The sequence below is a fragment of the Castanea sativa genome, chromosome 11 (genome assembly GCF_040712315.1).
Source record: "Castanea sativa cultivar Marrone di Chiusa Pesio chromosome 11, ASM4071231v1".
Classification (NCBI taxonomy): domain Eukaryota; kingdom Viridiplantae; phylum Streptophyta; class Magnoliopsida; order Fagales; family Fagaceae; genus Castanea; species Castanea sativa.
Window position 1 is genome coordinate 10,637,713 of NC_134023.1, and position 26,825 is coordinate 10,664,537.

The 26,825-nt window shown below is 30.9% G+C and overlaps 1 protein-coding gene and 1 long non-coding RNA gene across 41 annotated transcripts in view; both read left to right on the plus strand.

Moving 5' to 3' along the window:
* The window catches only part of LOC142615850 (receptor-like protein 6), a 61,663-nt gene that overhangs the window by 25,247 nt on the left and 9,591 nt on the right, over positions 1–26,825 (plus strand). Inside the window, exon 11 of one of the 39 annotated variants that reach the window (XM_075788757.1) lies at positions 2,016–2,033. The exons of the other annotated variants lie outside the window; for them this stretch is intronic. The gene's annotated coding sequence lies outside the window, so the exon portion shown is untranslated. Of the gene's footprint in view, positions 1–2,015; positions 2,034–26,825 lie in introns of those variants that run through there. 39 annotated transcript variants of the gene reach the window in all.
* LOC142615853 (uncharacterized) lies at positions 78–4,110 on the plus strand. Of its 2 annotated transcripts, none has more exons than XR_012840866.1 (3): positions 78–1,243; positions 1,341–1,534; positions 3,489–4,110. It is a non-coding gene; the product is annotated as an uncharacterized LOC142615853 (long non-coding RNA). The 2 variants fall into 2 exon arrangements; XR_012840865.1 differs by lacking the exon at positions 3,489–4,110 and adding an exon at positions 2,228–3,468.

The window sequence follows — 26,825 nt, forward strand, 5'->3', positions numbered from 1 at the left end:
GATCTCATTTAGATTTTAAGTCAGCCCACAGGTACTATTCCCACCAAGGCCATTCTTTTTAACCCATTCGAAGCCGAACACTATAATCAAAAGCCCATTTCGGCGTGGCGGCCCAAAACTGATCAAGGTGTCTCTTCATCCCTTCCGCCTCGCGAGACGAAATAGCACATTCTCACACTCCATCAGTCTCACCCAGGTAAGCCGATGTTTGTGCCGTGTGCCTCGACGAGCACTGCGATGGTCTCCACGCTACAGCGGATGCCGAGCCTCTTCAGATTCAAAGTGATCCCAACGCGACTTGGAATGGGTCGACCTCCACTGAAGCCCAAGTGTTTCATGGCTCTGATGGTGCTGCTACTAAGTTCATCGGCGCCGATGAGTCTGTTGAGACTCTAAATGGTCGATGTCCATCGCAGAGGGTGAGGAGAATCTGCACAGAGATCTCCGATTAATCCTTCATGAGCATTCTAGTAATGTTATAAAGAAATGGGTAAATTCGAAGCAATGGGTCCTTGAACTACGAGACGGGAGGAGGGTGGCAGTCAGCTGGCTTTGATTCAGATTTCTTTGCCATCGGGTGAAGCTGCCGAGGTTGTGGAAGAGCGAAATCAGCTGGCTTTGATTCAGTCAGATTATGAGGAAGCGTCAGTGGCTCAGATGGAAGGGGATGTAGTAGTAGTGGAGGATTGGGTCTCGGAAGCTGAGCTTCCAAATGAAGGGTGTTTCTCTCCTTTGGCCTCGGAAGGTCAGGAAGCAGTGGGTGTTGAGGGTACAATGAGACATGAACTACATTCAGAGTGGTTCCAAAGTAGATTCAATGGGTTTGATGATTTTTTGGGAGTTTGGAAGAGCAAGCAACTAACTTTTTGTTGGCTGTTGAAGCTGAGTTAAAGCGGAGGGCTGATTTGGAACATAACACACGAAATTTGAAGAGTAGTTCGGGAGTGAAAGGTATTCGAGAGCTGAGGGGTCTTTTCAGCTCGATTAATTATGGCTCTACCTCAGCAAGGCGTAGAGGTATTATTAGGCATAGGGCTCTGCTTGTTTCTGAATGAGTGTAAAGTTGTTGTCTTGGAATGTCAAGAGGCTCAAATAGGTTGGATAAGCAGCTTCAGATTCGATATTTGCTTCGTACGTGTAAGGCTGATATTGTGTGTTTGCAGGTGACTAAACTAAACTCGAGTGGATGTTCGAAGCATTTGGAGTTGTCCTTATATTGATTGGCTGTACTTGGGTTCTGAAGGTGCTTCTGTGCTTGGGATTTTTTTTTTTTTTTTAGTTTCTTGCAAATTCAAAAATGTTGGTAATCATTTTGTGTGGGCTTACTCCAATTCTTGCAGATCAATTAATGTTGTGATTTCTTTGGTCCCTTTGGATGACAGCAATGGTGATAAAAATCATTCCATATCCAATCAGACCTTGAGGGATTTTGATTAAATTGATTTCATCAAGGAGGAGCTTGAAAAGGCTTGGCCGGGGGGTACTTTCATGTGCTGATATTGTTTCTATTGCCACTAGAGATGGCATTATGCTGGTCTGTTCTCTATCCTGAATTTTCATATGTTCTCTCTCTCTCTCTCTTTTATGATATGCATTGTTAATATTAAGGGTCCTTTCACCTAATGGTTTTTACAACAGCGTAAGGTTTAGGATTTGATGATTGATTGTGGATAATGACGCTTAAATGAAACTTGGGGAAAATGTAAGAAACAAATTTTACAAGAGTTGGCATCTCATTGCATTTTATATGCTGAGGGCTCTATCTATAAGATTCTAAGGTACATATTGACTGTGGGGATGTGTTGGTTTCCACAAATTGTTACATACATCTTACTTGTTGTTTCAAGAACTTTTTGGTTATGGCTTTTCAGGTCTAAAACGTCAAAAATTCAAAAAACAAAAATGAAATACTTTTCTTATTCCAAATTCATTTAAACTGTCAATAAAGAACCGCTCTTAGTAAGTCTTTTTATTGGAGTGCTTTGATGTAAACTACTATATACTTTACATCATAGGCTGGTGGCCCTTTCTATGTCTTTAAAAGGACAGAGGGACAGCATTCATTCATATTTTAGAGCACTGGCCAACATTCCATGACTAGGTGATGGTAAAAATTTGTATGTTCTTATTTTTTGGAGTATCGATTTGTTATTCCAATTTAATCTTGCCATTTATTTTTAGATATTAATTTGTTGGCCTTAATGTTTTGTGGGATTTTCTTGATTAGGGCTGTGATACTTCTGTCCTTTTGAATGACAAGAATGGTAATATAAACCATTTTAGAACTTGAGGGATTTTGAGCAAATTGATTTCATTGAGGAGGAGCTTGAAAAGGCTTGTTCAGGGGTAGTTTCATGTGCTGATATTGTTTCGATTACCACTAGAGATGGCATTATGCTGGTCTGTTCTTGATCCTAAATCTTCCTATTCTCTCCCTCTTTTAAGATATTTTTGTTAATATCAGGAGTCCTTTGACCTAAGGGTTTTAGGCTTTTAGCAATAGTTTAAGGTTTAGGATTTGATGATTGTTTGTAAATAATGATTCTTGAATGAAACTGGGGTAAAATGTAAGAAACAAAATTTAAAAGAGCAGCTACCTCTTTACATTTTTACATGTTGAGAGGAGGCTATCAGTAAGGTTCTAAAGTACATATTAGTTGTGGGGAAAGCTTAGAAAGTTAATGAATTGAGATTATGTTCCTAGTGATTTTTGCTGTTTCGGTTTCCACAAATTGTTAGTCACCTTTAATTAGCCTACCATTTGTTTCAGGAACTTTTTTATTATGGTTTTTTAGTTCTAAAACGTCAAAAAATTCAACCAAAAAAAAAAAAAAAAAGAAAGAAAGAAAATCGAAATTCTTTTCTTATTCCAAATTCTGTTAAATTGAATATAAAGAACAGCTCTTGGGAAGTTTGATTGCGTGTGCAGCAGTTGGATTTTTTATGTGAAACAAAGAAAAAAGGTTTGTTGCATTCTTTTCCCCTTAATTTCTCATTTTGTTTTTCTTCTTAGGAATTTTTCTGGAACATGCTTGTAAACTAGTATCATTGGGTCCTAGAGGGATTTAATTTTTTTGAATTAGTAATAGTGTGAAAAAAAGAATCATATACTTTGGAAATTATATGGGAAGAGAAGGTAACATTTTAAATTTGCATTTTACAATAATTTTTCTATTTTGTATCAATCAGAGAGAGTAAAACAATAAATTTGTCTCAGTATAAATGTTGTTAGCATCATACAGATTTGCAAGAAATGTTTGTCTGGAGATGTATTTTGTTTAATTGTTGTCAAATCACGAGTGACTGAAGAATTGATTTGGTACTTTCTATTTCTATTTTTTAAGTTAAAAGTAGTAAAGCGCATGCATACACATGCGCACGCGCTCATGCACACGCACATATATATATATATATATATATATATATATTATATATATATTTTTTCAGGATAATATGTTTGTTACTGTTGTGACTTCTATTCAATACAGGACCTTGTTGGACAAAGCTGCTGATGCTTTTTGCAAACTCAGCAACACCAGAGCACAGATCCAATCCTATGTCTTTGATGGTGTGGATGTGTAACTGGACCTTGAAGTTGAAAGTCACCATGTTTTAGTCTTAATAATGAAATTAAAAGAGTCATGTCCTTTACTATTAAATAATGTTAGGAAAATAAATAAATTATGAGAAGTCAGGCTTTTCTAACTTGATATTGACTTTTGAAGTTTAGGCTGACAAGTGTGGACTTCTTTTCAAGCTTGACCTTGATTTTTTAAAGTTTATGCAAAAACAATTGAAATGTCTATTCCTAGTGAAACAACTATATAGGATAATCATTTAGGGTGTGTTTGTTTGGAGGTGAAATAGGTAGGATTGAAAAAGTGATATTTTTTACATGCTATTTTGTAACTGTTGTCTGCATTTTGTAAATGGTGGTTCCCTTTGGTGGGTTTGCTTTGAGAACAGACCAAAACTTGCGGTAGTCGTGGTTTTTGAGAAAAGACCACTGGACAACAATCGTACTAGCCATGGAAGTAGTGAAATTCTCCTGTATCTTATCAAGCCATGGCTCAAGCTCAATGTCATTGTTGAAGTTTCCTTACCCATTAGTTATTTCAGAATTTGATCCATAAAATATCGGTGCCCTTGAATGGTCCAATCTAGAGAATTTAATGGCAACCCGTCTTACCTTCTAAATGCATTATCTCAATTAAGGTTTGATATATTACTTAAATCTAATTATGAATTGCATGTCTTGTGTAGTGTTTCAGCTATAACACCCCATTTGGCGATTTTCTCAAGTCTAGACCATGCGCTATAACAAAGTTAACAATTAAAATCAATGATCACTCTCAAGAAGTAGGGAAAAGGGGGTAGTAAAAAACTAACACAATAGACATTGAAAGAAATTATGATAAAATTAAAGGTTAAATTATCTCTCTTTATTAACAGTAAGAATCAAGCCCAAAACCCACCCCAAATAGATGTATTTTGCTCCTTTAAAAAAATAAGCAAGGGCCTGTCTCTTTTGCACATCTGTGGGAGAAGAGGTGCCATTTGAGCGAAATCTCCTTGGCTTCAAGCGTGAAAAATTAAAGAACAAATAGAACCATATCTAATCATTTTGACGCAACAAAAATTCAAGCCAATTTTGTTTTGTCCTTGTATTTTTATTTTTATTTTTCAAAAACTACGTTTAAGCTCTTCCCAATGGAATAGATCCTCTCCATTTTATGTACTGAAACAAATTAGTATGCGCCTTTTCAATGGCACTTTGAAGATTTTTCATTACCCTGTGTAGAAAAAATTAGGCCTTCTTTTTCCTCTTTTCCATGAAGGGGCTTTCTTCTGTAAAATGAAAGGCTTACAAAGTAAACAGCACACTTCAACCTAATAAAAAACAAACAAATATTTTAATCCCAAGGTATGAAGAAACTATTGAAAAGATCAATACACTTATTTTTCTTATAGAAATTCACTTGTTAAAACTCATAAACATCAATGTTCTTTTCAATTCAACATTTATTTTGAGCATAAAATAGGCTGACTACACTGATTATGAATTCGAAAAGTTTCTGCGCACTTAGCACAAATGTAGTAGGCCAAGACAAAAAGGTTGTAGCTAACTTTGCTACATGACCACAACACATGGAAAAATGAAAGAAAGGATAACATGTAAAAGCAACCACATCAGTCCTTCTATAAAAAAAAATAAATAAAAAAAAACTACCAATTTTACATATTTTGAGCAAAAAAACACCCACATTAGTGGGTGTAAAAATATGCAAAAGTGTGCAGATCCATCCACGAGCTACAGTAACCGTGTATATTTACACGGTTACTGTAGCTCGTTTATCCATTATTTTATTAATTTCCATTCGCTCCTTTTTTCTCTCTCTTCTCCATGTTCAACAAACCTAGTTAATTGCTCATCTTCTTCTTTTTCCTCAGATGCACACAAACACACCCACATACAAACACATCCACACAGACAAATCAACACAGAGAATCAACATAGAGATACACTTGCTCAAAAAAAAAAAATAGAGATACACGATCGGTACTTGATCGATGCTTGATTGGATCGGAGCTCGTGGATCGTGGATCGGAGCTTGTGGCTTGTGGATCGTGGATCGGAGCTCGGATCAGAGCTCGTGGATCGGAGCAGATCAGAGCTCGGGAGAGTTGAACGAGAGGGAGAGGTTTTTAGGGGAGAGGGAGATTTTTTCAAGGGAGAGATGGGTATAGAGAGGAAGAGCGACAAACAGAAATGGGGAGAGAGAGAGAGAGAGAGAGAGAGAGAGAGGCGCGAATATATATCCGGGTAGTTAGAGAAATAATAAAAAATGTGAGGAAATTGATTATTTAATTAAAAGATGTGTAGAATAGATGAACTGATGTGGGTGTTTTGTAAAATTGGATGTGTAAAATAGAAATGTAGGTTTTGGTGTAAAAATAGATGTGTAAAATGAAAGAATTGATGTGGTTGCTCTAACACCCCAACTGTTACCCCACCAAGAGAGAGAGAGAGAGAGATGGGTCAGATTTTAGACCCACACGTGACACCCCCACCCACCCACTTATTCTCAATCACACATACTCATAAATATCTCTCTCCCTCTTGACCGGCCGCCCCTATTCTTTCACACTCAAAACACAAACACTAACACACAAATCCCTCCACCTCTCTCTCCTGAATCTCTCCTCCCTCTTGGTCTCTCAGTTAGCTTCTAAAATTTCGGTCATCAAACTCTTCTCCATGGTTTGTCTTCTCCCAACATGAATGTAAGGTAAAATCTCCATGACCGACCTTCTAATATCTTTGGGTTTTTATCATATATTGTTAAGATTGCTCCTTGTTGTGTGGGCTTTGTTTTAGGGGTTGTTTTGTTGTGTTTTTTGGGACATTTAAGAGTTGATTGGAGGTTTTAATTTAATTTGGTGAAATGGATTTATTGTTTGGCAACCATGTGAGTTGGGTTTCTTGAGAAATCAATTGGGTTCTTGATTTATATGGGAGATTGGGGTTAATTTTTGAAAGAGGGTTTCCTTGCATTTTGAGATGTCTTTAGCATATGTGGTTGTGACTGTGATTTTAACTATATATTTGTGCAAGTAATTGTGAGCATGTGTTTTTTGCTTAGCAAGTGTTTGATGAATTGCCTATATGAGTTATAGGATTGAATTTCTGAACTTGTGTTGTGATGGTTGTTATGTTAGGTTATGGGTTGTAATCCTAGTTGTTTATGTGTGTTAACACATGTAGCTTTTAAGGTTAATCAAGTCTCAAAGCTTTTGGAATAGTATTAAAATTATAGTAATTTTCTTCTGGGACTGTAAATCTGTCCCTGACAGATTTGAGTCAACTGCAATACATGATTTTAAATAAATTATAGAAAAATCGTTTTGAGCTGAATTTTTGGTGGTACATACTAGACACATAAAGGCTTCTCCCTATTTAATTTCAAGCGTTTTAGATAACACTAAAGTGGACCAAACGAATTTTATAAAAAGGGCTGACCTGTTGGAAGTTATCTGAAAGTGTGATTAGGATGCTGAGACTTTAAGGAATTTACTCCAAGCTTTTGTGGTGTGGTTTAGCTTGTAAGTTCATATGTGCTTTCTTTGACAAATGTTTTACTTTGGCTAATTTTATCATGGATTGGTAATGCACATTGTTTGCGGAAGGAAAATTAAAGGCTTTGGTTGTGTTGTAGTCCTATGAGTTTCTTGTATGCTTGTTTGATTCCCTTTTGGGTAGGGGTGCTTGTCTTAGGATGGTCAAGCTAGGCTTTAAGGCCTTAGGTTTGATTTTTGAGGAAATCCTTTCCGATTTATGGAGACAAATTTGATGGTGTAATTTTGTAGTAAGCCCTGTTATTAATAGGCTTGATACTCGTGTTTCTAGGTTCCAAGGTACTTGGTGATGAAACTAGTAACTTGATTGGTTGAATGCGGTGCCCGGTTGAGGTAAATTTGGATTGGACTGCTGAGGTAAGTAACTTTTTAATGGGATTTTTGGAAAATAACCATGTTGCATAAAGCATTGTTTTTGGGTTAAACACATTTTGGGAAATTGTTTATGGAAACTATGTTTTCCTAGGAAGCTTTATGTTGTAACTTTAATGTATGTGATTATTTGTGAAAAGTGCATCATATTTGGTAATGCAAATGGGAAAATGCATGATTTGTTAGCTTGAAAAAGATAAGCATCTTTTATAAAATTCTTGGGAATGGATTTATGAATTTATTGCATTATTTGCAAATTCGAAAGATTCTTTATCTTAGCTTGTATTATTTGGAAAATTTATGCAAAATACTTGTGACAAAAAATGGTTTTAAGGACCTTGAGATATTTTATGAAACTACTTGGAAGTGAATTGTATGTTTCAAATACATTAACTTGTGAGCTTTTGATGGGGATTTGTCATTGTGCCATGATATTGGTGATTACCCCGTTTATGTGACGACCCCGTTTGCGTGACGACCCTGTCTGCGTGACGACCTTGTCATGTGACTTTGGATGAGGTTTTTGGTTTTGATATGGTATTGGATATAGTTATGGCTCACATTGACTAATATGTAGTTTCATAGTAACCTTGGGAAGCTTGGTGCTACAATATATCTATCATTCTTGTCATGATATTAAGGAAATTTAATTTGCTGAATTCAAATGGAAATCCCCAAAATTATAACATGTTTGTAAAATGCTCATTATCATGAACTTGTATTCTCCCCACCCCCATTAATTATGCTACTTACTGGGCTTTAGCTCATTCCACTCTCCAACAGTTTTATAGATAAATTAGCTACACTTTGGGAATGGAGATTGTCTTCTTGGTGGAGATTGGAGTTATATGCTGAATTGGGAGACTCGCATTATTATTGGTTGGTGATTCGGTCTAGTTGTTCTAAGGAAGTAGTAGTTAAATCTATTAGAGGTTGGGCTTTTTAAGTTTGTTAGCCAAAGAATTTTGTTGAGGTTGCAAATTTTGAAACATTGGAGTTTTTGGTTAAATGTTTGGTGTTTGGAATATTCGCGTAAATTTTGGAGGCACATGATTTGTAGTTTGTATTGCTTGTAAATGTGTCATAGAGCTTTGACTTGTATTATGGAGAGATCAAATGTATTAAAAAAAAAATCTTATAAAGGTTCTCTTGAAGGCTCAATTTTTCATACTTTGGACCCTTTTGGATTTGGGGCGTGACAAGGTATGCGTTAGTATCACAGCCAATGTCCACAAACTTGTTTTGGGTGCTAGAGACGATGAAATTGACGGTCATTAGGAGCCACACTAAGTTCCATGTGCTAAGATCCTGCTCACCCTGTTCATAACAGTCCTCGGCTATGTACATCGTGGTTTCAAACTGGCCATGGAGGGAAATATTTGTAACAGTTTAGTTTCCAAGAATTGGTTGAACTTGGCCGAACGATTTGTTACAATTCACGACAAAATTAGGATCTATGGAACAACCTTCACTTAGGCCAAATGGTTATAGAATTTTCACATTTCCACACGAGTCGGGGCAGCTGGGCTGCGCTAATGGAAATATTGCTGCGGCTGCCAGTTCTGATAATATTATCACACCAACCCACCATGTGATGTGACTTGCATAAGGATCTTAATGTGTTTCGAATAGTTCAATTAGTAGAGCTTGAATGAAAAACACAAAAATGGGAAGAAATACATAAAAAAGTTTGTCACTGAATTAAGCCAAAATAAAAAATAAAAAATGGACGTCACATTTCAAATAGTTCAATTAGTAACGTTTGAACGAAAAAAACCTGATATTGAGCTACCTACGTTGATTTCTTAGTATATATGACAGTAAAAAACAGTCATCTTAAAACAGATTTTATAGGTTTCAAATCATGTCATATGCATAAATTAATTCATAAATTCAAAAATTATTTTTTATTTTTTTTTTCATTGTTTTTATTGTGTACCCTAACACATACAAACATGGACAGAGATGTTCAAATACATATGAGGACTAAGGAGTAATAAGAATCCCAAGGCCTCTCTTATCTTAAACTTGTCCTTTTCAGTTGCTCTGTATTCGTGAGTAATGAGCATGGCTTGAAGTAATGTGAAAAAGAAAAAATTGCCTAGATGACTTTTTTTTATTTGAAGCGTCCTTCACAATGCGCAAACTTTCTAACATTAATGTCATAAATAATGTTTGGGAGATATAAGAATTTCCAAAAATTTTGTCATAAGAGGATGGGATAAGTTGTGATTTGAATGTCACTTTCATATGAACAATGTTTAACATGATTTTTATTAATACGTATTACACATCATGACAATTCTACAAATAATTTGAGAAAAAAAATTGTGTTCCGAATTCCTAAACTTATTGTTTTAGGTTTGATTTTTCCAAACAAATTCTAACTAAATTAGGTATTATCTTTTCTACAAATTCTCTAATTGAATCTTTGCTACATTTATTTAATAAATATCTATTGTGTATAAAATATATTTTGTTTTGTTTTCAAGTAAACTTGCTGCTTACTTTTAGGTATCATATATTATATAATAAAAGTTGGGTCCTAACAATGGTGATTGCACCAACTAACTATCCTCTCTTTGTAACAAATAGCTACTCTAGCCTAGAAATTAATAAAATAAAGTTTCATTATATTATATTTATCTATTTAGGAATTTATTTACATGAATAATCCTTTTAAAATTTTAATTATAAAAAAAGTTATAACTCTACTTACGAATTGAAAGATTTTTAGTTGTTAGATAGACATAAAGTTCAACTTAGGTAAATTTCTATTATTTTTGTAAAGCTATATGTTATAGGTCTATTTATTTTAGCTTAACATGTATGCTTATTTTTGAAAAACCATCCTATTTATTAACCATTTATTCATACTGCAATACAAGAAATGCATTTAAAAAGTTACCAAAGAACGAGAGTAGAAAAATCAAACAATATGAGGTTATAAGTTAGACATGCATCAAGGAAACTGTTTTTTTTTTTTTTTTTAATAATAGAATTGCGTTATGTTAATATAGAATGGGCTTATATTTTAAGATGGTATTAGTGGGCTATGCTCCCAATCATCTCATGCAAGCAGCTAGTTGTATTGTTTATGGTTTTATGAGTTTTCATTTGTAATAGTTCTATCTTTTTACCTCAAATGCATTTAGGCAAGTTAAGTACATATTAACACTTTTTTTGGGTGGGGCCAGGGTGGGACAAGGATACCTATTGGATTGTGACTCACAAGTACATGATTAGATTTTATGCAACAACGTTTATGAAGCTGATACAAAAATTATTGTACCATTTGATGAGTTTAAGTATCTTGCTTGCCAAAAGTTTCCAAATTTTTAAAAGGAGTGTTATCATATGAGTTTAAATTATTTTAAAATTTTATTTTATTTTAATAAAAATTTTGGCTTACGCTGTGAATTTATCATTAACATAAAATATTTGTTTCCTTTGTCAGATGATTATGTTGTAAAAACATTTTTTTTTTGTAATCTATATCTAACACTTAAAAATATTTTATTTAATTTACGTATGATTTTTGATTAAGTTGTGTATCGCATGGATATAATACTAGGATAACTATAATGAAGATTTAAAAAAAAAAAAATTGCATTCAAAGAAAAATTTCACATGACAAAAAATTGACATACCAACCCGTATAACATGATAGCTACATGTTCAATCTGCCTTGAATCTACATAATCCGGTAACCACACACACACACACATATAAACTATATATTTAGTCCATATCTTTTATACCATATTTCAATTTATTTCCTAACTTTTTAATGTCGTGTCAATTTAGCCTTTATTGTTATATCTTGGATAAAAATTGCTGACATGGCTAACGACTAAAATAAGATTTTAGTTTATTGTCACATCAACAGAAGCTAATTTTTTATTTTGGCCATTAGATACGTCGTCAATTTTCATCTAAACAATAACACCAAGAACTAAATTCACACAATATTCAAATATTAGGGACCAAAGACACAATTGAAAGGTTAGATATCAAATTGAAACATAGTGTATAGAATAAAGACCAAGTATTTAGTTGATGGCGGTTCTCACAAAACTTTAGGCTCCCAAAGTCTTAGGAAGTTTTGAAAAAATGAACAAATACTTGGTTAAACGTTAATAAGATTAAAGTCTTCTCACATTTTTTAACAGGTTTTACAAATCATGTAAATATAATTTTTTTTTTTTAAATAGTGTTTTGAACACACATTTTGAAAAATTCAGGCTAGTTGATGGCGGCACTTGCAAGACTTTTGGCTTCTAAATTTAAAGTCTTTGTTAAACGTTAAAATGATTAAAGTCTTCTAAGTTCTAACAGTTTCACATTTTTTAACAGGTTTTAGTTTTAAAAATCACGTAAATGTGATTATAAAAATAGTGTTTTGAACACAAATTTTTAAATCATAATTTTTTAAAAACAAACTTTTTAAAACACTAGCAAAACAGACCCATATTCCTCCTTTATGACAATTGACAAGTACGTTTTCATTTTTCTCTCTAAATTGTACCACAAACAAAAAATCAAGAGAGATGAGATTTTAATTTTGTTTTTTATAAAGATGAGGAGCAGGTTCTCTCATTGAAGTTAAAAAAAAAGAAGGTTGAACGTTATTTTTATTATATTTTTCTCAGCAAGTTGTGCATCTAAGATTGTGCTTGGCTTGCTCAATAGACTTGGTAAATAAAAAGCAATTTCTGGCTGGTTCGCTCGAGCATGTTTATTGACTCGCTCCATAGTCTTGCTTGAGCGGGCCACAATATAATGATCCCCAAAATCTCAAGTTCAAAGTTTATTAGCTTGACTGTACTTGACTGCTCTGTTGAGCGGGTTTATGATCTATATAGCTCAAGCAGGGTTGGCTCAAGGCCTAGGCCTAAGGCTCCCACCACAAAAAAAAAGGGTTTTTACTTTTTACCCCAAGGATGAAAGGCCCCATCCTTCTTCATAGAAGGCCCAAAAATTTATAAAATTAAAATTTTTTTTTATTGGTTGTGCATTTTTTTTATGAGTGATGCGATCATGCTAGTGATACCACAAATTTATCTATAGGCTCACCATCACAAATAAGTAATTCAAATATTTATTCATTAGGTTGTTGAAATTCATCGATTACACTTATTTTAACATCATATTGTGAACATTTTCTACTAATTTTAGTATTTTCCTTTCTCATTTCTATCACAGCTTTCAAAACATGAAACCAATAGGAACCTCTAACCAATTGAAACCTTAAAATTTTTCAAAAAAAGTGTTGCAAATGTGTTAGATCTTCAATGATAGATTAATCTCTCCCAATATTTTGAGACTTTAATTTTTGTAAGTCATTCTCCTACAAAGCTGCACCCCAAATAATATCTAGCTATCTATACTAAAACTAGATTACGAATTTACTTAACTGTGTATCGTCACATACCCTAGATAAAGTAAGTTTCTTTTTTAATCATAATACATTTTTATTTCTTTTTGTTAAACTTTATACTTCAACTATGATATTCAATTCTCTATATACAATTAACATTAATTTAGTTCATATTATTTGTCAAATTATTTATTTAATGCATCAAATTAATCTTGATTTTATTCAGTTGCGAAGCCAAGATTTTAGTTTAGGAGGGAAAAATTAAAGGACAATAAAAAACTAAATATATTAATAAAAGAGTAAATAAACATTTGTAATTGTCATACAAAATCTAATATAAACATAAACTATAATTTACTTTTTCATACATAGCCTAATTAAATAAAGTAATAGATTATTCTAAATATATGAAGTTTAAATATCTAATTTGATTCCTTTAAATAAATTAAGAAATAAATCAATCTAAAAGTGTTAAAAATAAAAAAGTATAGTGGTATACCTACAAAGTTAGATACGAGTCTCATTACCTTAATTGCTTTAAAAAAATGTGCAGAGTCAAAGATTTCTTTCTTTATTCTTCAAAGTATTTAAAATTTTGCTTTATAACAGAATCTCAAAGTTTGAAACTAAAAAGTTAAGAGAAGGAGAAAAAAAAAAAATAGTAGAGGCTCTAGAGTTTTAGTACCACACAAGGAATTAGATAGTTATATATATATATATATATATATATATATATATATATATATATATATATATATTGATATTGACTTAAGTCTAAACCATGATTTTTTATTTTATAAAAGTAATTAATGTTGAGTTGGTTAATATTAATTCATTGACCTCGTATTGACTCGGTCTTTGATTAAGAAGGTTGACACTTTTGGACGATTGTATTGTGTTAATTTGAAGTTATTACTTTAGTAAATTAGATTCTATTGTTTTATACTTAAAAATTTATTTTATTATTTTCAGATTTTAATTTATATGGTAGACAATATTTCTTTTATTGGGAATATAACAGTGCAAAACTCATTTTTCTAGGAGAAACAATTTAGTATATACATCTAGTGCTTTGAAAATTAAGTGACACTAATATTTTCTGTGAAATTGGGAATTCCATAATTAGTTGGGCAATTGGAGCATCTATATTACTTAGGCCTGCTATTAGGTTCTAAATGATTTGTCATAACAAATCATGTACATAAACTTGTCTAGGTATAGATCATAGTGTCTATAAGTCATATTAGATACATGGTTTTCAGACCCGGACTGTTCATTGAACCGAAAAATGAAGAGGTTCAAGGTTTTTTAGGTCAGACCGAGGTTCAACTCAAGTCGAACCGTGATGACATCATAATTAATTTAATATTAATAAAATACAAATAAAGGTATTAAAATGGTAAACATTAACAAAATTTTACCAAAAATATGTCTTAAAAAATTTAAACAACTTTCAAATGAATTTTCACAATTTTTATTAGGTTAATAGAAAATAATAAAGCATAAACAAGTTTTAAAAATTTGTGTTTAGTAATCTTTCAAATAATAAAAAAAGTCTAAAATAAAATTATTTTCAACATAAATTTATAAATTGCACATTCACATGTAAAAAGCATAATTCTTGAACTAGAAATAAAATTATCAAAAATAATAATAGATTAAATGGGAGGTAATATGATAAATTGACAAATTATTCTCTAAACTAAAAATAAATAAAATATGTAAACCAAGAAAGACACATCAATGGTGCCCAGCATGGTGGTTGGCGTGTCAGTATAGACTTCTTGAAAGAGGGGGATCTTGGGTTCTATTCAACGCCTCTACAATTCAAAAACCGACTAGCTCGATCAATTGAGAAGAAGTTTTGGCCGATTGAGACAAAATCTATCTCCAAGGCATAAATCAAAGATTCCCTAAACTATAACCTGTTTGAGGAAAATAAAAGTACCATAATCAGTATTACCTAAATCCACTAAGGAGAGAACCTGCAAAATTGGTGCAAGATTCTAAAAACCATATAAGTAAGGTGTATAATGTAAAATTATATCTTTAGGGAATTTTTATCCTATATTACAATGTGACCACGTCTTGTTTGAAATGTTTCTGTCACTCAATTTTTTGGCTTAAAAAAAAAGGTGGGGCTGACAGTCCAATGAAACAAAGCCTAGACAGCAATAAAACCACATACGTTTCGTCAGATGATGTCAACCGTACCTTTGACCTTACTTCACCGATCCAAATATCCTTAAAACCAATACGAGGTGCACAATTATTTTCATATCTTGTTAAATTGTTATTAGAACCGTATCAATTTTATAATAGGTATATGTTAACACAGTTTATATTATGTATTAATTATACTAAACCATTTCAATCGTTATAAAAAAGAAGTGCAAATTTTTGTGTCCAAATTTTATTTATTAATTTAATGTATACTAATTCTTGTGCCGTAGATTAAAATTTCATGTAAAAGAAAAAAAAACATTTTATTAATTCTATTGAAACCGTTTTAATAATTAGTGAGTCATGAGTAAATTAACAATCTTAATGATTAGTTAGTCACATTACAAAAACTTTTTTAATTTTACGTGCAATATATCTTGAGTCACTCAGCTTGAGCAAGACATGTAACATGTAGTTTTGCTACGTTAAAACACAAAACTATAATAGATATGATCAAAAAATAAGTATTAAATTTCATTTTTTTAATTTTTAATAAATGAAATTTAGGTGTAATAGAATATTAAATGTATTAAAGCTTAGGTAATAGGGTTATACATGGAATAAACATCTTAACAATTAATAAGCAACTTAATATTTTGGTAATAGAGTTTCATTTAAATTATATTATTTTAAAAATTAATATATCTACTTAGCATAAACAAAAAATATTTAGCCACTGGGAAGAGATGATTTGAACTTTGGATATCATTAAAATACTAGGAGATGTCAACTAATAAAACTACAAGGCTCTTGGCATCCAATCCACATAGTCAAGCCCATTAAAACAATATCGTTTTGGAAAGTGAAAAATATAAATAAATAAATAAATAAAGTTAAAATTGGATATAGAAGTGAAGAAATGACTAAATTGAAATAAAAAATGAAAATGAAATAAAAAATATTAAAATTAAAGAAACAAAATGAACTAATATTAGAGGATATAATTTTTAATATATGTAATTTTTATTTTTATTTTCTTTATGTAATTATCTTTTTTTTTTTTGTTGCTAAAAATAAAAATGATTTGAGCAAAAAGAAATAGATTACATTAAATAGCCCCTGATAATACCATTTTTACACTTTCAATCTAGCATGGTTGATTTAGACACCCAAAAAATATGATTGCTACACGTTTAATGATTGCTTGCTACACGTTTAATCTGCAATGACTCAGCAATCTGAACAAACAATTCTATAGTCCAAATTCAGGGTAAGTAATAATAGACGGACCTCGCAAAAAAATATGCTTCCCAAGTCTTTGCAAGTTAAACGTCAACAAATAATGAATATCGAAAGTATTTTTTAGTGATTGGTTATATAGTTTGTAAATGTACTATAATAAAATTTGTAATATTTCTAGCATGACTTTTTTTTTTAAAAAATCAGCGTTAAAGGAAATAACTGATTTTTACTAAGCACATGCCTATAAGTAAATTAAAACAATACTGGTTTTCAAATACACAAGTCTCACCAATTTCCTTAGCACAACCAATGAAAAATAACATGAAAATTGAATCTGACACTCTGTTTTTTTATACTCTCAACACTATATAAGCTCACAGCTATGCAAAACCAAATCATTTTGCACTTTTTCCATAACAAAAGGAAAGAGGAAAAAAAAAACAATGAAATGATTTTTTTATTCTAGTTTATCTTTTTTTATTTTTTTAAGTCTATTTCATTGAATCATATTGAAAATAGTCAGTCATAAGTAATCCCCCCCTCCCCTTTTTTTTTCCTACCAAAAGGAAATTGAGTATGATGTTGGCTCCGCCATTGTAAACATGAAATTGAAAATGCAACACCAAATTGGACCTTCCCCATTTTTTTGATGAACTGAAAGACTATTAAAATTTAAAACACAAACAGCAAGATTACAAGCCATTGGATAGAATCATTAACTTGACTGTCTAGCAAGATAGTATTAGAGATGGCGTTTTGATTCTCCAATGGGTGTGTTTCTCAAAAAAAAAAAAAAAAAATCCAATGGGTGTCACTGCACTTGCAATTCAACTTTTATTAATTGTTGTAGATCATGACTGTTCTTGGAATTTAAAAGTTAGATTTTCTAATGAGTGTCACTGCACTTGAAATTCAACAGTTAAATTTTTAAAATTACAATTAATTTTGTAATTAAATTTCGCCATTTTCTAAACTAATTTCCTTAAGGCATCAATTGACAAAATCCTGTTATTATATATGAATTTCCTTAAGGCATCAATTGACAAAATCCTGTTATTATATATGAAATGTAATTCCACTAATCTTCAACATCCGTACGCACCCAACCTCTTTTAAATACAAACGTCTCTCTCTCTTTATTTGATTCTTTATTCCATTAGCATTACTCAAATATTAATGGTTTGTTATTAAAAAGTTAGCAATAATTGATTGAAATGTCTAACTTTAAAGCGACAACTAGCTTGTCATTTGTGCTTGAAGTATAATGATAAATTCATTCGTAGTCATTACCAATGTCCTTTGTTATAATGGAATCTTCAACCTTATGGTGAGTACATTTTCAGGGTTCGATCTCAGTATTTTCAATTAACAAATGAGTTTATTTAAACGATTTACATATATTATGTATGTGTGTGTCAGTGTGTGTGGTTATTTAAATAATTTACATATATTATAACTAAATGAGTTTAGTATTTTTAAATGAGAGATTTAAAATGTGGTTATTTAAAAAAAAAATTGTAAGTACTAAGATTTGGATATACTTGATATTATTAAATTTTGTTGTCAACCATATGGTTGAGGCGCCAACTTAAAAAAAAAAAAAAAAAAAAAAAAAAAAAAAAAAGATTTTTCAATGGGTGTCACTGCTTGGAATTCAACTTTTATTAATTCAACTTAAAAAAAAAAGATCAAATTCATACCTTAAACAAATTAAGGATGTTTTCCGAAGTGCTTGTATTTCTAGGCCAAACTAAATTTTAGTAAAATACAATTGTGGGAAACCAGGAGGTTTTGAACATCCTCCACAAGCTGCACCATATATCAAATGAGAGCTCAGAAATTCAACAATTATGCTAAGAGGATGCCTTATTTCTTATTTGCTAGGTGGGTGGGTCCTTTACAATGTGCTAAATGTCTAGCATTAATTTTTTACCCCAAAAACAAAATGTCTAGCGTAAATGTCATAGGTTTATTATTTTTATAAGCTGATGGTCCTAGATACACAGAGACAAATATATCCACTATAGGTATCAACATGAGTTTCTCAACAAAAAAAAAAAAAAAAAAGTATCAATAGGAGTGAGTCTTTTTTTTTTTATTTTTTTAGAAGAAGATATGAGTGAATCTAGATCTAAAGTAAATGGGATTATTATGATACTTGCGTTTATAAGGAGTTTTTAGTTTTAAAAATTTGAGCCAAATAATTTGATTTTTTTCACTTTCAAAACTAGTTCTTTAAATTAAAAAAATAGAGTAACCCATCCAGTAATAGTAATAATAATAATAATAATATTGTAACCCACAAGAGATTAATTTTTCCATGCCTTTGACAAGTGACAACAGTTCCACAGACCACAATTCATGCCAGTTAATAGAGTGACCCACAAGACCTTAATTTTCCATGTCATGGGCCAAAGACTTTTTGAAACATTTTACTGGGTTAAAGTCTTTTCTAAGATAATGAGAGCTAAGAAGCTAAAGAAAAGCCCATCCCATAAAATACGCTAATACCAGGGATTAGAATTGTGTTGCGGCTGATAATCGTGGTTATGGTCTCCCCCTGGGTTGAACCGGTTAGAAATTAATTCATTACGAAAAACTGTTGGAAGAAGAATGAGATTAGTGTTAGTTTCTGTTCTCAAAAAAAAAAAAAAAAAAAAGGAAAAAAGATTAGTGTTAGTTTCCACCCTTCAAAAAAAGTATTGTATATGGCTCACCATAGATATCTTATTAAAACACTAATTTGAAACTTACCAAGATAATTAATACAATTTCTCCTATTTCAATCTAGCATGAATCGTGGGGTTCAGTTAGCTCAACTAGTAAAGTCTTTGATGGTTGAATAAGAGATCTGGGGTTCAATCTCTGTCTACACCAAAAACCGATTGGTGTCTTTGTTTGATGATAAAGAGCTATCATTTTAATATCAGGAGTAGACGCCATAAGTTATAACTCTCCAAGAAAGGAAAAAAAAAAAGAAAAAAAAAGAGAGAGTCTAGCATGAATCTTTAGCAAATAGTTATATAGTCCAAAAGTCATGCTAGTTAATAGTTGGACCATGATGCCATTACTTTCCAAGTCTAAATTGAATTTCTGAACACTAACCAAAGACTCATTCAATATAATTAGGATTAAAGTCTTCTAACAGAATCACATGTTTTGAAGTCCATTGGATAATTCCATAGTTATAACAAAGGAGAAGACTTTGAATCATGGATATACTAAGAAGTGTCAACTAATTGAGCTATAAAAATCTAGGCATGGGTTTTGAAGTATATTCTCCCATAACACATGTTTTCAAGTTTGAATGAATTTAGAAAATCAAGGACTTGAAAAGAGTAGTTGTATATCATCAAACAATTATATAGCTCAAAAGTCATGCTAGTCGATAGTGGGACCAAGTGGCCATTACTTTCCAAGTCTAAATTTATTTTACAAACAGTAATCAAAGACTTCTTGCTATCAAGATTAAAGTCTTCTCTAATAGAACCATTGTTATTAATACCGTTTCGGACCCCGTTTCGGTTTGTCCAGTGGAATGAAATATTTCGGTACCGGCCGATTTCGGCGTACCGTTTTAAGGTGTTTCGGGTTCCTAAAAATTAAATTATATATATTCTTGTAAAACATCAAATTGTCAATTCTAATAAATAAATAACTAAATTTCAAATAATACAAATCATTTAGTCTTAACTCTTAAGTCTTAAACATCAATATAACATCTATTTAACATCACACAATAAGAAGATTTAGAAGACAATAACTAAATATCAAATAATACAAAACATTTAATCTTAACTCTTATGTCTTAAACCTCAATACAATATCAAATAATAAGAAGATTTATAACAAGTTATTACTCATTACATAAGCCCATAATAATTAATAACTAATAAGCCAACAAAATTTATAACATAATATTAGCCATCAAAATTTTTTTTTTTTTTTCCATAGGCCAAATCATGTTCCGGCCGGAATTCACATCTCGGCCGGAATTGGCCGGAATTGGCCGGAACGGCCGGAATGGACCGGAATGGTCCGAAATCTGGCCCGAGGTGGAACGATGGGTATCCTGGTACCGGTTTGCATACCGAAACGAAAAATTCCGGCCGTTCCGGCCGGAACGGAACGGAATCAATAACAATGAATAGAACCACATGTTTTGAAGTTTTTTTTGGTTTTTTGTTTTTAATTCAATAGTTATAATGAAAGAGGGAAGATTGGGATCCTTGATTTTTCCAATGATAGTAACATCTAATTAGAATACACTATCTTTTCAAATAAAGCAATCTAACAGTAAATAAATTTCAATTTATGTTTGGTTAAATTTCCTTGAACAAATTTTAATTAATATGTATATTCTACTCTAAAAAGTCTCTAATTTACAAATTACACCTCTAACTTTGACTTGTTTTTAATTCGGTTCTTTAAGTATCACTCTTTTTCATTTCATTCCTCAAACTTTCATTTGTTTTCATTGAATTCCTTCCATCCAATCCACATTGGACGATATTAAACTAATAGCAAGATTGGACAATTATGATGGAATGACTAAATTGACAACATATTTAAGTTAAAGATTGAAAAAAAATATATATGAAACTTAAATGAATAATTTGAAAATAAGTTAAAGTTGGAGGATGTAATTTGGAGTTTAAACTTAAGTAAATATGTTTTATTAAAAAAAAAAAAAATTCATGATCGTTACATAGGATGTGGATGAGTAGAAAACTAGATATGTAATTATAGTTTGTTTTTATTTTTATTTTATTTGACGAAAAAGTAATGGATGACGTAAAACTGACCCAAATATCATGATTGCTATACGTTTGATAATTGTCATACACTTAGTTAGCAATTATGCAGTCTGCATCAAACAATTATTGTATATGGCTCACCATAGATATCTTATTAAAACACTAATTTGAAACTTACCAAGATAATTAACACAATTTCTCCAAGTTTAATCTAGCATGAATTGTGGGTTCCAGTTAGCTCAACTAGTAAAGTCTATGATGGTTGAATAGGAGATTTGGGGTTCAATCTCTGTTTACACCAAAAACCGATTGGTGTCTTTGTCTGATGATAAAGAGCTATCATTTTATCATCAGGAACAAACGTCATAAGTTATAACTCTCCAAGAAAGGAAAAAAAAAAAAAGAGTCTAGCATGAATCTTTAGCAAATAGTTATATAGTCCAAAAGTCATGCTAGTTAATAGTTGGACCATGATGTCATTACTTTCCAAGTCTAAATTGAATTTCTGAACACTAACCAAAGACTCATTCAATATAATTAGGATTAAAGTCTTCTAACAGAATCACGTGTTTTGAAGTCTATTGGATAATTCCATAGTTATAACATAGGAGAAGACTTTGAACCATGGATATACTAGGAAGTGTCAACTAATTGAGCTATAAAAATCTAGGCATGGGTTTTGAAGTATATTCTCCCATAACACATGTTTTCAAGTTTGAATGAATTTAGAAAATCAATGACTTGAAAAGAGTAGTTGTATATCATCAAACAATTATATAGCTCAAAAGTCATGATAGTCGATAGTGGGACCAAGTGGCCATTACTTTCCAAGTCTAAATTTATTTTACAAACACTAATCAAAGACTTCTTGCTATTAGGATTAAAGTTTTCTCTAATAGAACCACATGTTTTGAAGTTTTTTTTTTGGTTTTTTGTTTTTAATTCAATAGTTATAACGAAAGAGGGAAGATTGGGATCCTTGATTTTTCCAATGATAGTTACATCTAATTAGAATACACTATCTTTTCAAATAAAGCAATCTAACAGTAAATAAATTTCAATTTATGTTTGATTAAATTTCCTTGATCAAATTTTAATTAATATGTATATTCTACTCTAAAAAGTTCTAATTTACAAATTACACCTCTAACTTTGACTTGTTTTTAATTCAGTTCTTTAAGTTTCACTTTTTTTCATTTCATTCCTCTAACTTTCATTTGTTTTCATTGAATTCCTTCCATCCAATCCATATTGGACGATATTAAACTAATAGCAAGATTGGACAATTATGATGGAATGACTAAATTGATAACATATTTAAGTTAAAGATTGAAAAAATATATATAAGAAACTTAAATGAATGATTTGAAAATAAGTTAAAGTTGGAGGATGTAATTTGGAGTTTAAACTTAAGTATATATGTTTTATTAAAAAAAAAATTCATGATCATTACATAGGATGTGGATGAGTAGAAAACTAGATATGTAATTATAGTTTGTTTTTATTTTTATTTTATTTGACGAAAAAGTAATGGATGACGTAAAACTGACCCAAATATCATGATTGCTATACGTTTGATAATTGTCATACACTTAGTTAGCAATCATGCAGTCTGCATCAAACAATTATTGTATATGGCTCACCATAGATATCTTATTAAAACACTAATTTGAAACTTACCAAGATAATTAACACAATTTCTCCAAGTTTAATCTAGCATGAATTGTGGGTTCCAGTTAGCTCAACTAGTAAAGTCTTTGATGGTTGAATAGGAGATTTGGGGTTCAATTTCTGTTTACACCAAAAACCGATTGGTGTCTTTGTCTGATGATAAAGAGCTATCATTTTATCATCAGGAACAAACGTCATAAGTTATAACTCTCCAAGAAAGGAAAAAAAAAAAAAAAAGAGTCTAGCATGAATCTTTAGCAAATAGTTATATAGTCCAAAAGTCATGCTAGTTAATAGTTGGACCATGATGTCATTACTTTCCAAGTCTAAATTGAATTTCTGAACACTAACCAAAGACTCATTCAATATAATTAGGATTAAAGTCTTCTAACAGAATCACTTGTTTTGAAGTCTATTGGATAATTCCATAGTTATAACATAGGAGAAGACTTTGAACCATGGATATACTAGGAAGTGTCAACTAATTGAGCTATAAAAATCTAGTCATGGGTTTTGAAGTATATTCTCCCATAACACATGTTTTCAAGTTTGAATGAATTTAGAAAATCAATGACTTGAAAAGAGTAGTTGTATATCATCAAACAATTATATAGCTCAAAAGTCATGATAGTCGATAGTGGGACCAAGTGGCCATTACTTTCCAAGTCTAAATTTATTTTACAAACACTAATCAAAGACTTCTTGCTATTAGGATTAAAGTTTTCTCTAATAGAACCACATGTTTTGAAGTTTTTTTTTTTGGTTTTTTGTTTTTAATTCAATAGTTATAACGAAAGAGGGAAGATTGGGATCCTTGATTTTTCCAATGATAGTTACATCTAATTAGAATACACTATCTTTTCAAATAAAGCAATCTAACAGTAAATAAATTTCAATTTATGTTTGATTAAATTTCCTTGATCAAATTTTAATTAATATGTATATTCTACTCTAAAAAGTTCTAATTTACAAATTACACCTCTAACTTTGACTTGTTTTTAATTCAGTTCTTTAAGTTTCACTTTTTTTCATTTCATTCCTCTAACTTTCATTTGTTTTCATTGAATTCCTTCCATCCAATCCATATTGGACGATATTAAACTAATAGCAAGATTGGACAATTATGATGGAATGACTAAATTGATAACATATTTAAGTTAAAGATTGAAAAAATATATATAAGAACCTTAAATGAATGATTTGAAAATAAGTTAAAGTTGGAGGATGTAATTTGGAGTTTAAACTTAAGTATATATGTTTTATTAAAAAAAAAATTCATGATCATTACATAGGATGTGGATGAGTAGAAAACTAGATATGTAATTATAGTTTGTTTTTATTTTTATTTTATTTGACGAAAAAGTAATGGATGACGTAAAACTGACCCAAATATCATGATTGCTATACGTTTGATAATTGTCATACACTTAGTTAGCAATTATGCAGTCTGCATCAAACAATTATTGTATATGGCTCACCATAGATATCTTATTAAAACACTAATTTGAAACTTACCAAGATAATTAACACAATTTCTCCAAGTTTAATCTAGCATGAATTGTGGGTTCCAGTTAGCTCAACTAGTAAAGTCTTTGATGGTTGAATAAGAGCTTTGGGGTTCAATCTCTGTTTACACCAAAAACCGATTGGTGTCTTTGTCTGATGATAAAGAGCTATCATTTTATCATCAGGAGCAAACGTCATAAGTTATAACTCTCCAAGAAAGGAAAAAAGAAAAAAGAGAAAAGAAAAAGAGTCTAGCATGAATCTTTAGCAAATAGTTATATAGTCCAAAAGTCATGCCAGTTAATAGTTGGACCATGATGTCATTACTTTCCAAGTCTAAATTGAATTTCTGAACACTAACCAAAGACTCATTCAATATAATTAGGATTAAAGTCTTCTAACAGAATCACGGGTTTTGAAGTCTATTGGATAATTCCATAATTATAACAAAGGAGAAGACTTTGAATCATGGATATACTAGGAAGTGTCAACTAATTGAGCTATAAAAATCTAGGCATGAGTTTTGAAGTATATTATCCCATAACACATGTTTTCAAGTTTGAATGAATTTAGAAAATCAATGACTTGAAAAGAGTAGTTGTATATCATCAAACAATTATATAGCTCAAGAGTCACGCTAGTCGATAGTGGGACCAAGTGGCCATTACTTTCCAAGTGTAAATTTATTTTACAAACACTAATCAAAGACTTCTTGCTATTAGGATTAAAGTCTTCTCTAATAGAACCACATGTTTTGAAGTTTTTTTTTTTGGTTTTGAAGTTTTCAATTCAATAGTTATAACGAAAGAGGGAAGATTGGGATCCTTGATTTTTCCAATGATAGTTACATCTAATTAGAATACACTATCTTTTCAAATAAAGCAATCTAACGGTAAATAAATTTGAATTTATGTTTGATTAAATTTCCTTGAACAAATTTTAATTATTATGTATATTCTACTCTAAAAAGTCTCTAATTTGCAAATTACACCTCTAACTTTGACTTGTTTTTAATTCAGTTCTTTAAGTTTCACTTTTTTTCATTTCATTCCTCTGACTTTCATTTGTTTTCATTGAATTCCTTCCATCCAATCCATATTGGACGATATTAAACTAATAGCAGATTGGACAATTATGATGGAATGACTAAATTGATAACATCTTTAAGTTACGGATTGAAAAAAAATATATATGAAACTTAAATGAATAATTTGAAAATAAGTTAAAGTTGGAGGATGTAATTTGGAGTTTAAACTTAAGTAAATATGTTTTATTAAAAAAAAAATTCATGATCATTACATGGGATGTGGATGAGTAGAAAACTAGATATGTAATTATAGTTTGTTTTTATTTTTATTTTATTTGACGAAAAAGTAATGGATGACGTAAAACTGACCCGAATATCATGATTGCTATACATTTGATAATTGTCATACACTTAGTTAGCAATTATGCAGTTTGCATCAAACAATTACTATATTGTCCAAAATTCTAAGATTGTAACTTTCCAAGTTTTTGAAAGTTTCAAACAATGACCAAAAGACTTTGGAAGTTTTGAACAATGACCAAAGACATGGTGAGACGTTAACAAGATTAAATTCTTCTAATGGTGTTACTTGTTTTCATGAGTTAAAGGTATCCAGCATATCAATGACTTAAAAAGAGCTGTGATTATTTTTGCCCACACAAAATTTTAAGAGATAAAGTTGCTAATTAAACTTTTCTTACCTGTTACTTTGGAAGACTTCGTCTTCCCTATAAGTCCACTCCCCCCCCCCCCCCCCCCAGTAACTTCTTAAAATATTAGAAATGTATGTATACATATTTAGAAAAACCTAGTCCATATTATGAAATATCAATCCAAACAATCATGCATTATATTGTTTAAGTTGCACCAATTACATTCTTGTTACCAGTTTATCATTTTTTTGCAATACAATTTATTACTCTAAACAAAAATGTAGTACAATTTATAGTATCTTTAAAATTTTAGTAATAGTAGAATCAAAGATTAAGAAATAGAAATAACATTAGGTACATGAGAAAAAAAAAAAAAAACAGTTCTACTTAATGAAAATAGGAAAGATGATTGTTGGCTACGCCATTGTATGTATGAAATACAATACCAAACCGGATCCTTTAGACCTTATCACTTTATGTTCAATTTTTATTAAGATTTATTTTTCTGAGATTATTAAGAAATTTTCTGCTTTTACAGTGATCTTGGATACAATATTCCTAAGGTTGTTTTTTCACAAGTGCTTCCACTCTACTAAAGCAAACTTCCCTTTAAACCAATGGCTTGAGTACTGGCGTTTTTTATTTGTGCATTTGGCATGTGCCTAGATTACATTGATTTAATTAATAATTATGCCAAGAGGATGCCTTTCACTTATTTGCTGGGTCCTTGACATTGTGCTAAATGTGTAGCATAAATGTCATAATAAGTTAATTATTTCCATAAACTGATGATTCTTAATAGGTAAAGACAAAACTTATAATAAAAGATAAAAAATATATATACATAATATATGTTAATAAAAATCTATCCACTAGAGGTATCAGAATGAGTGAATTGAAATATAAAGTAGATAGGA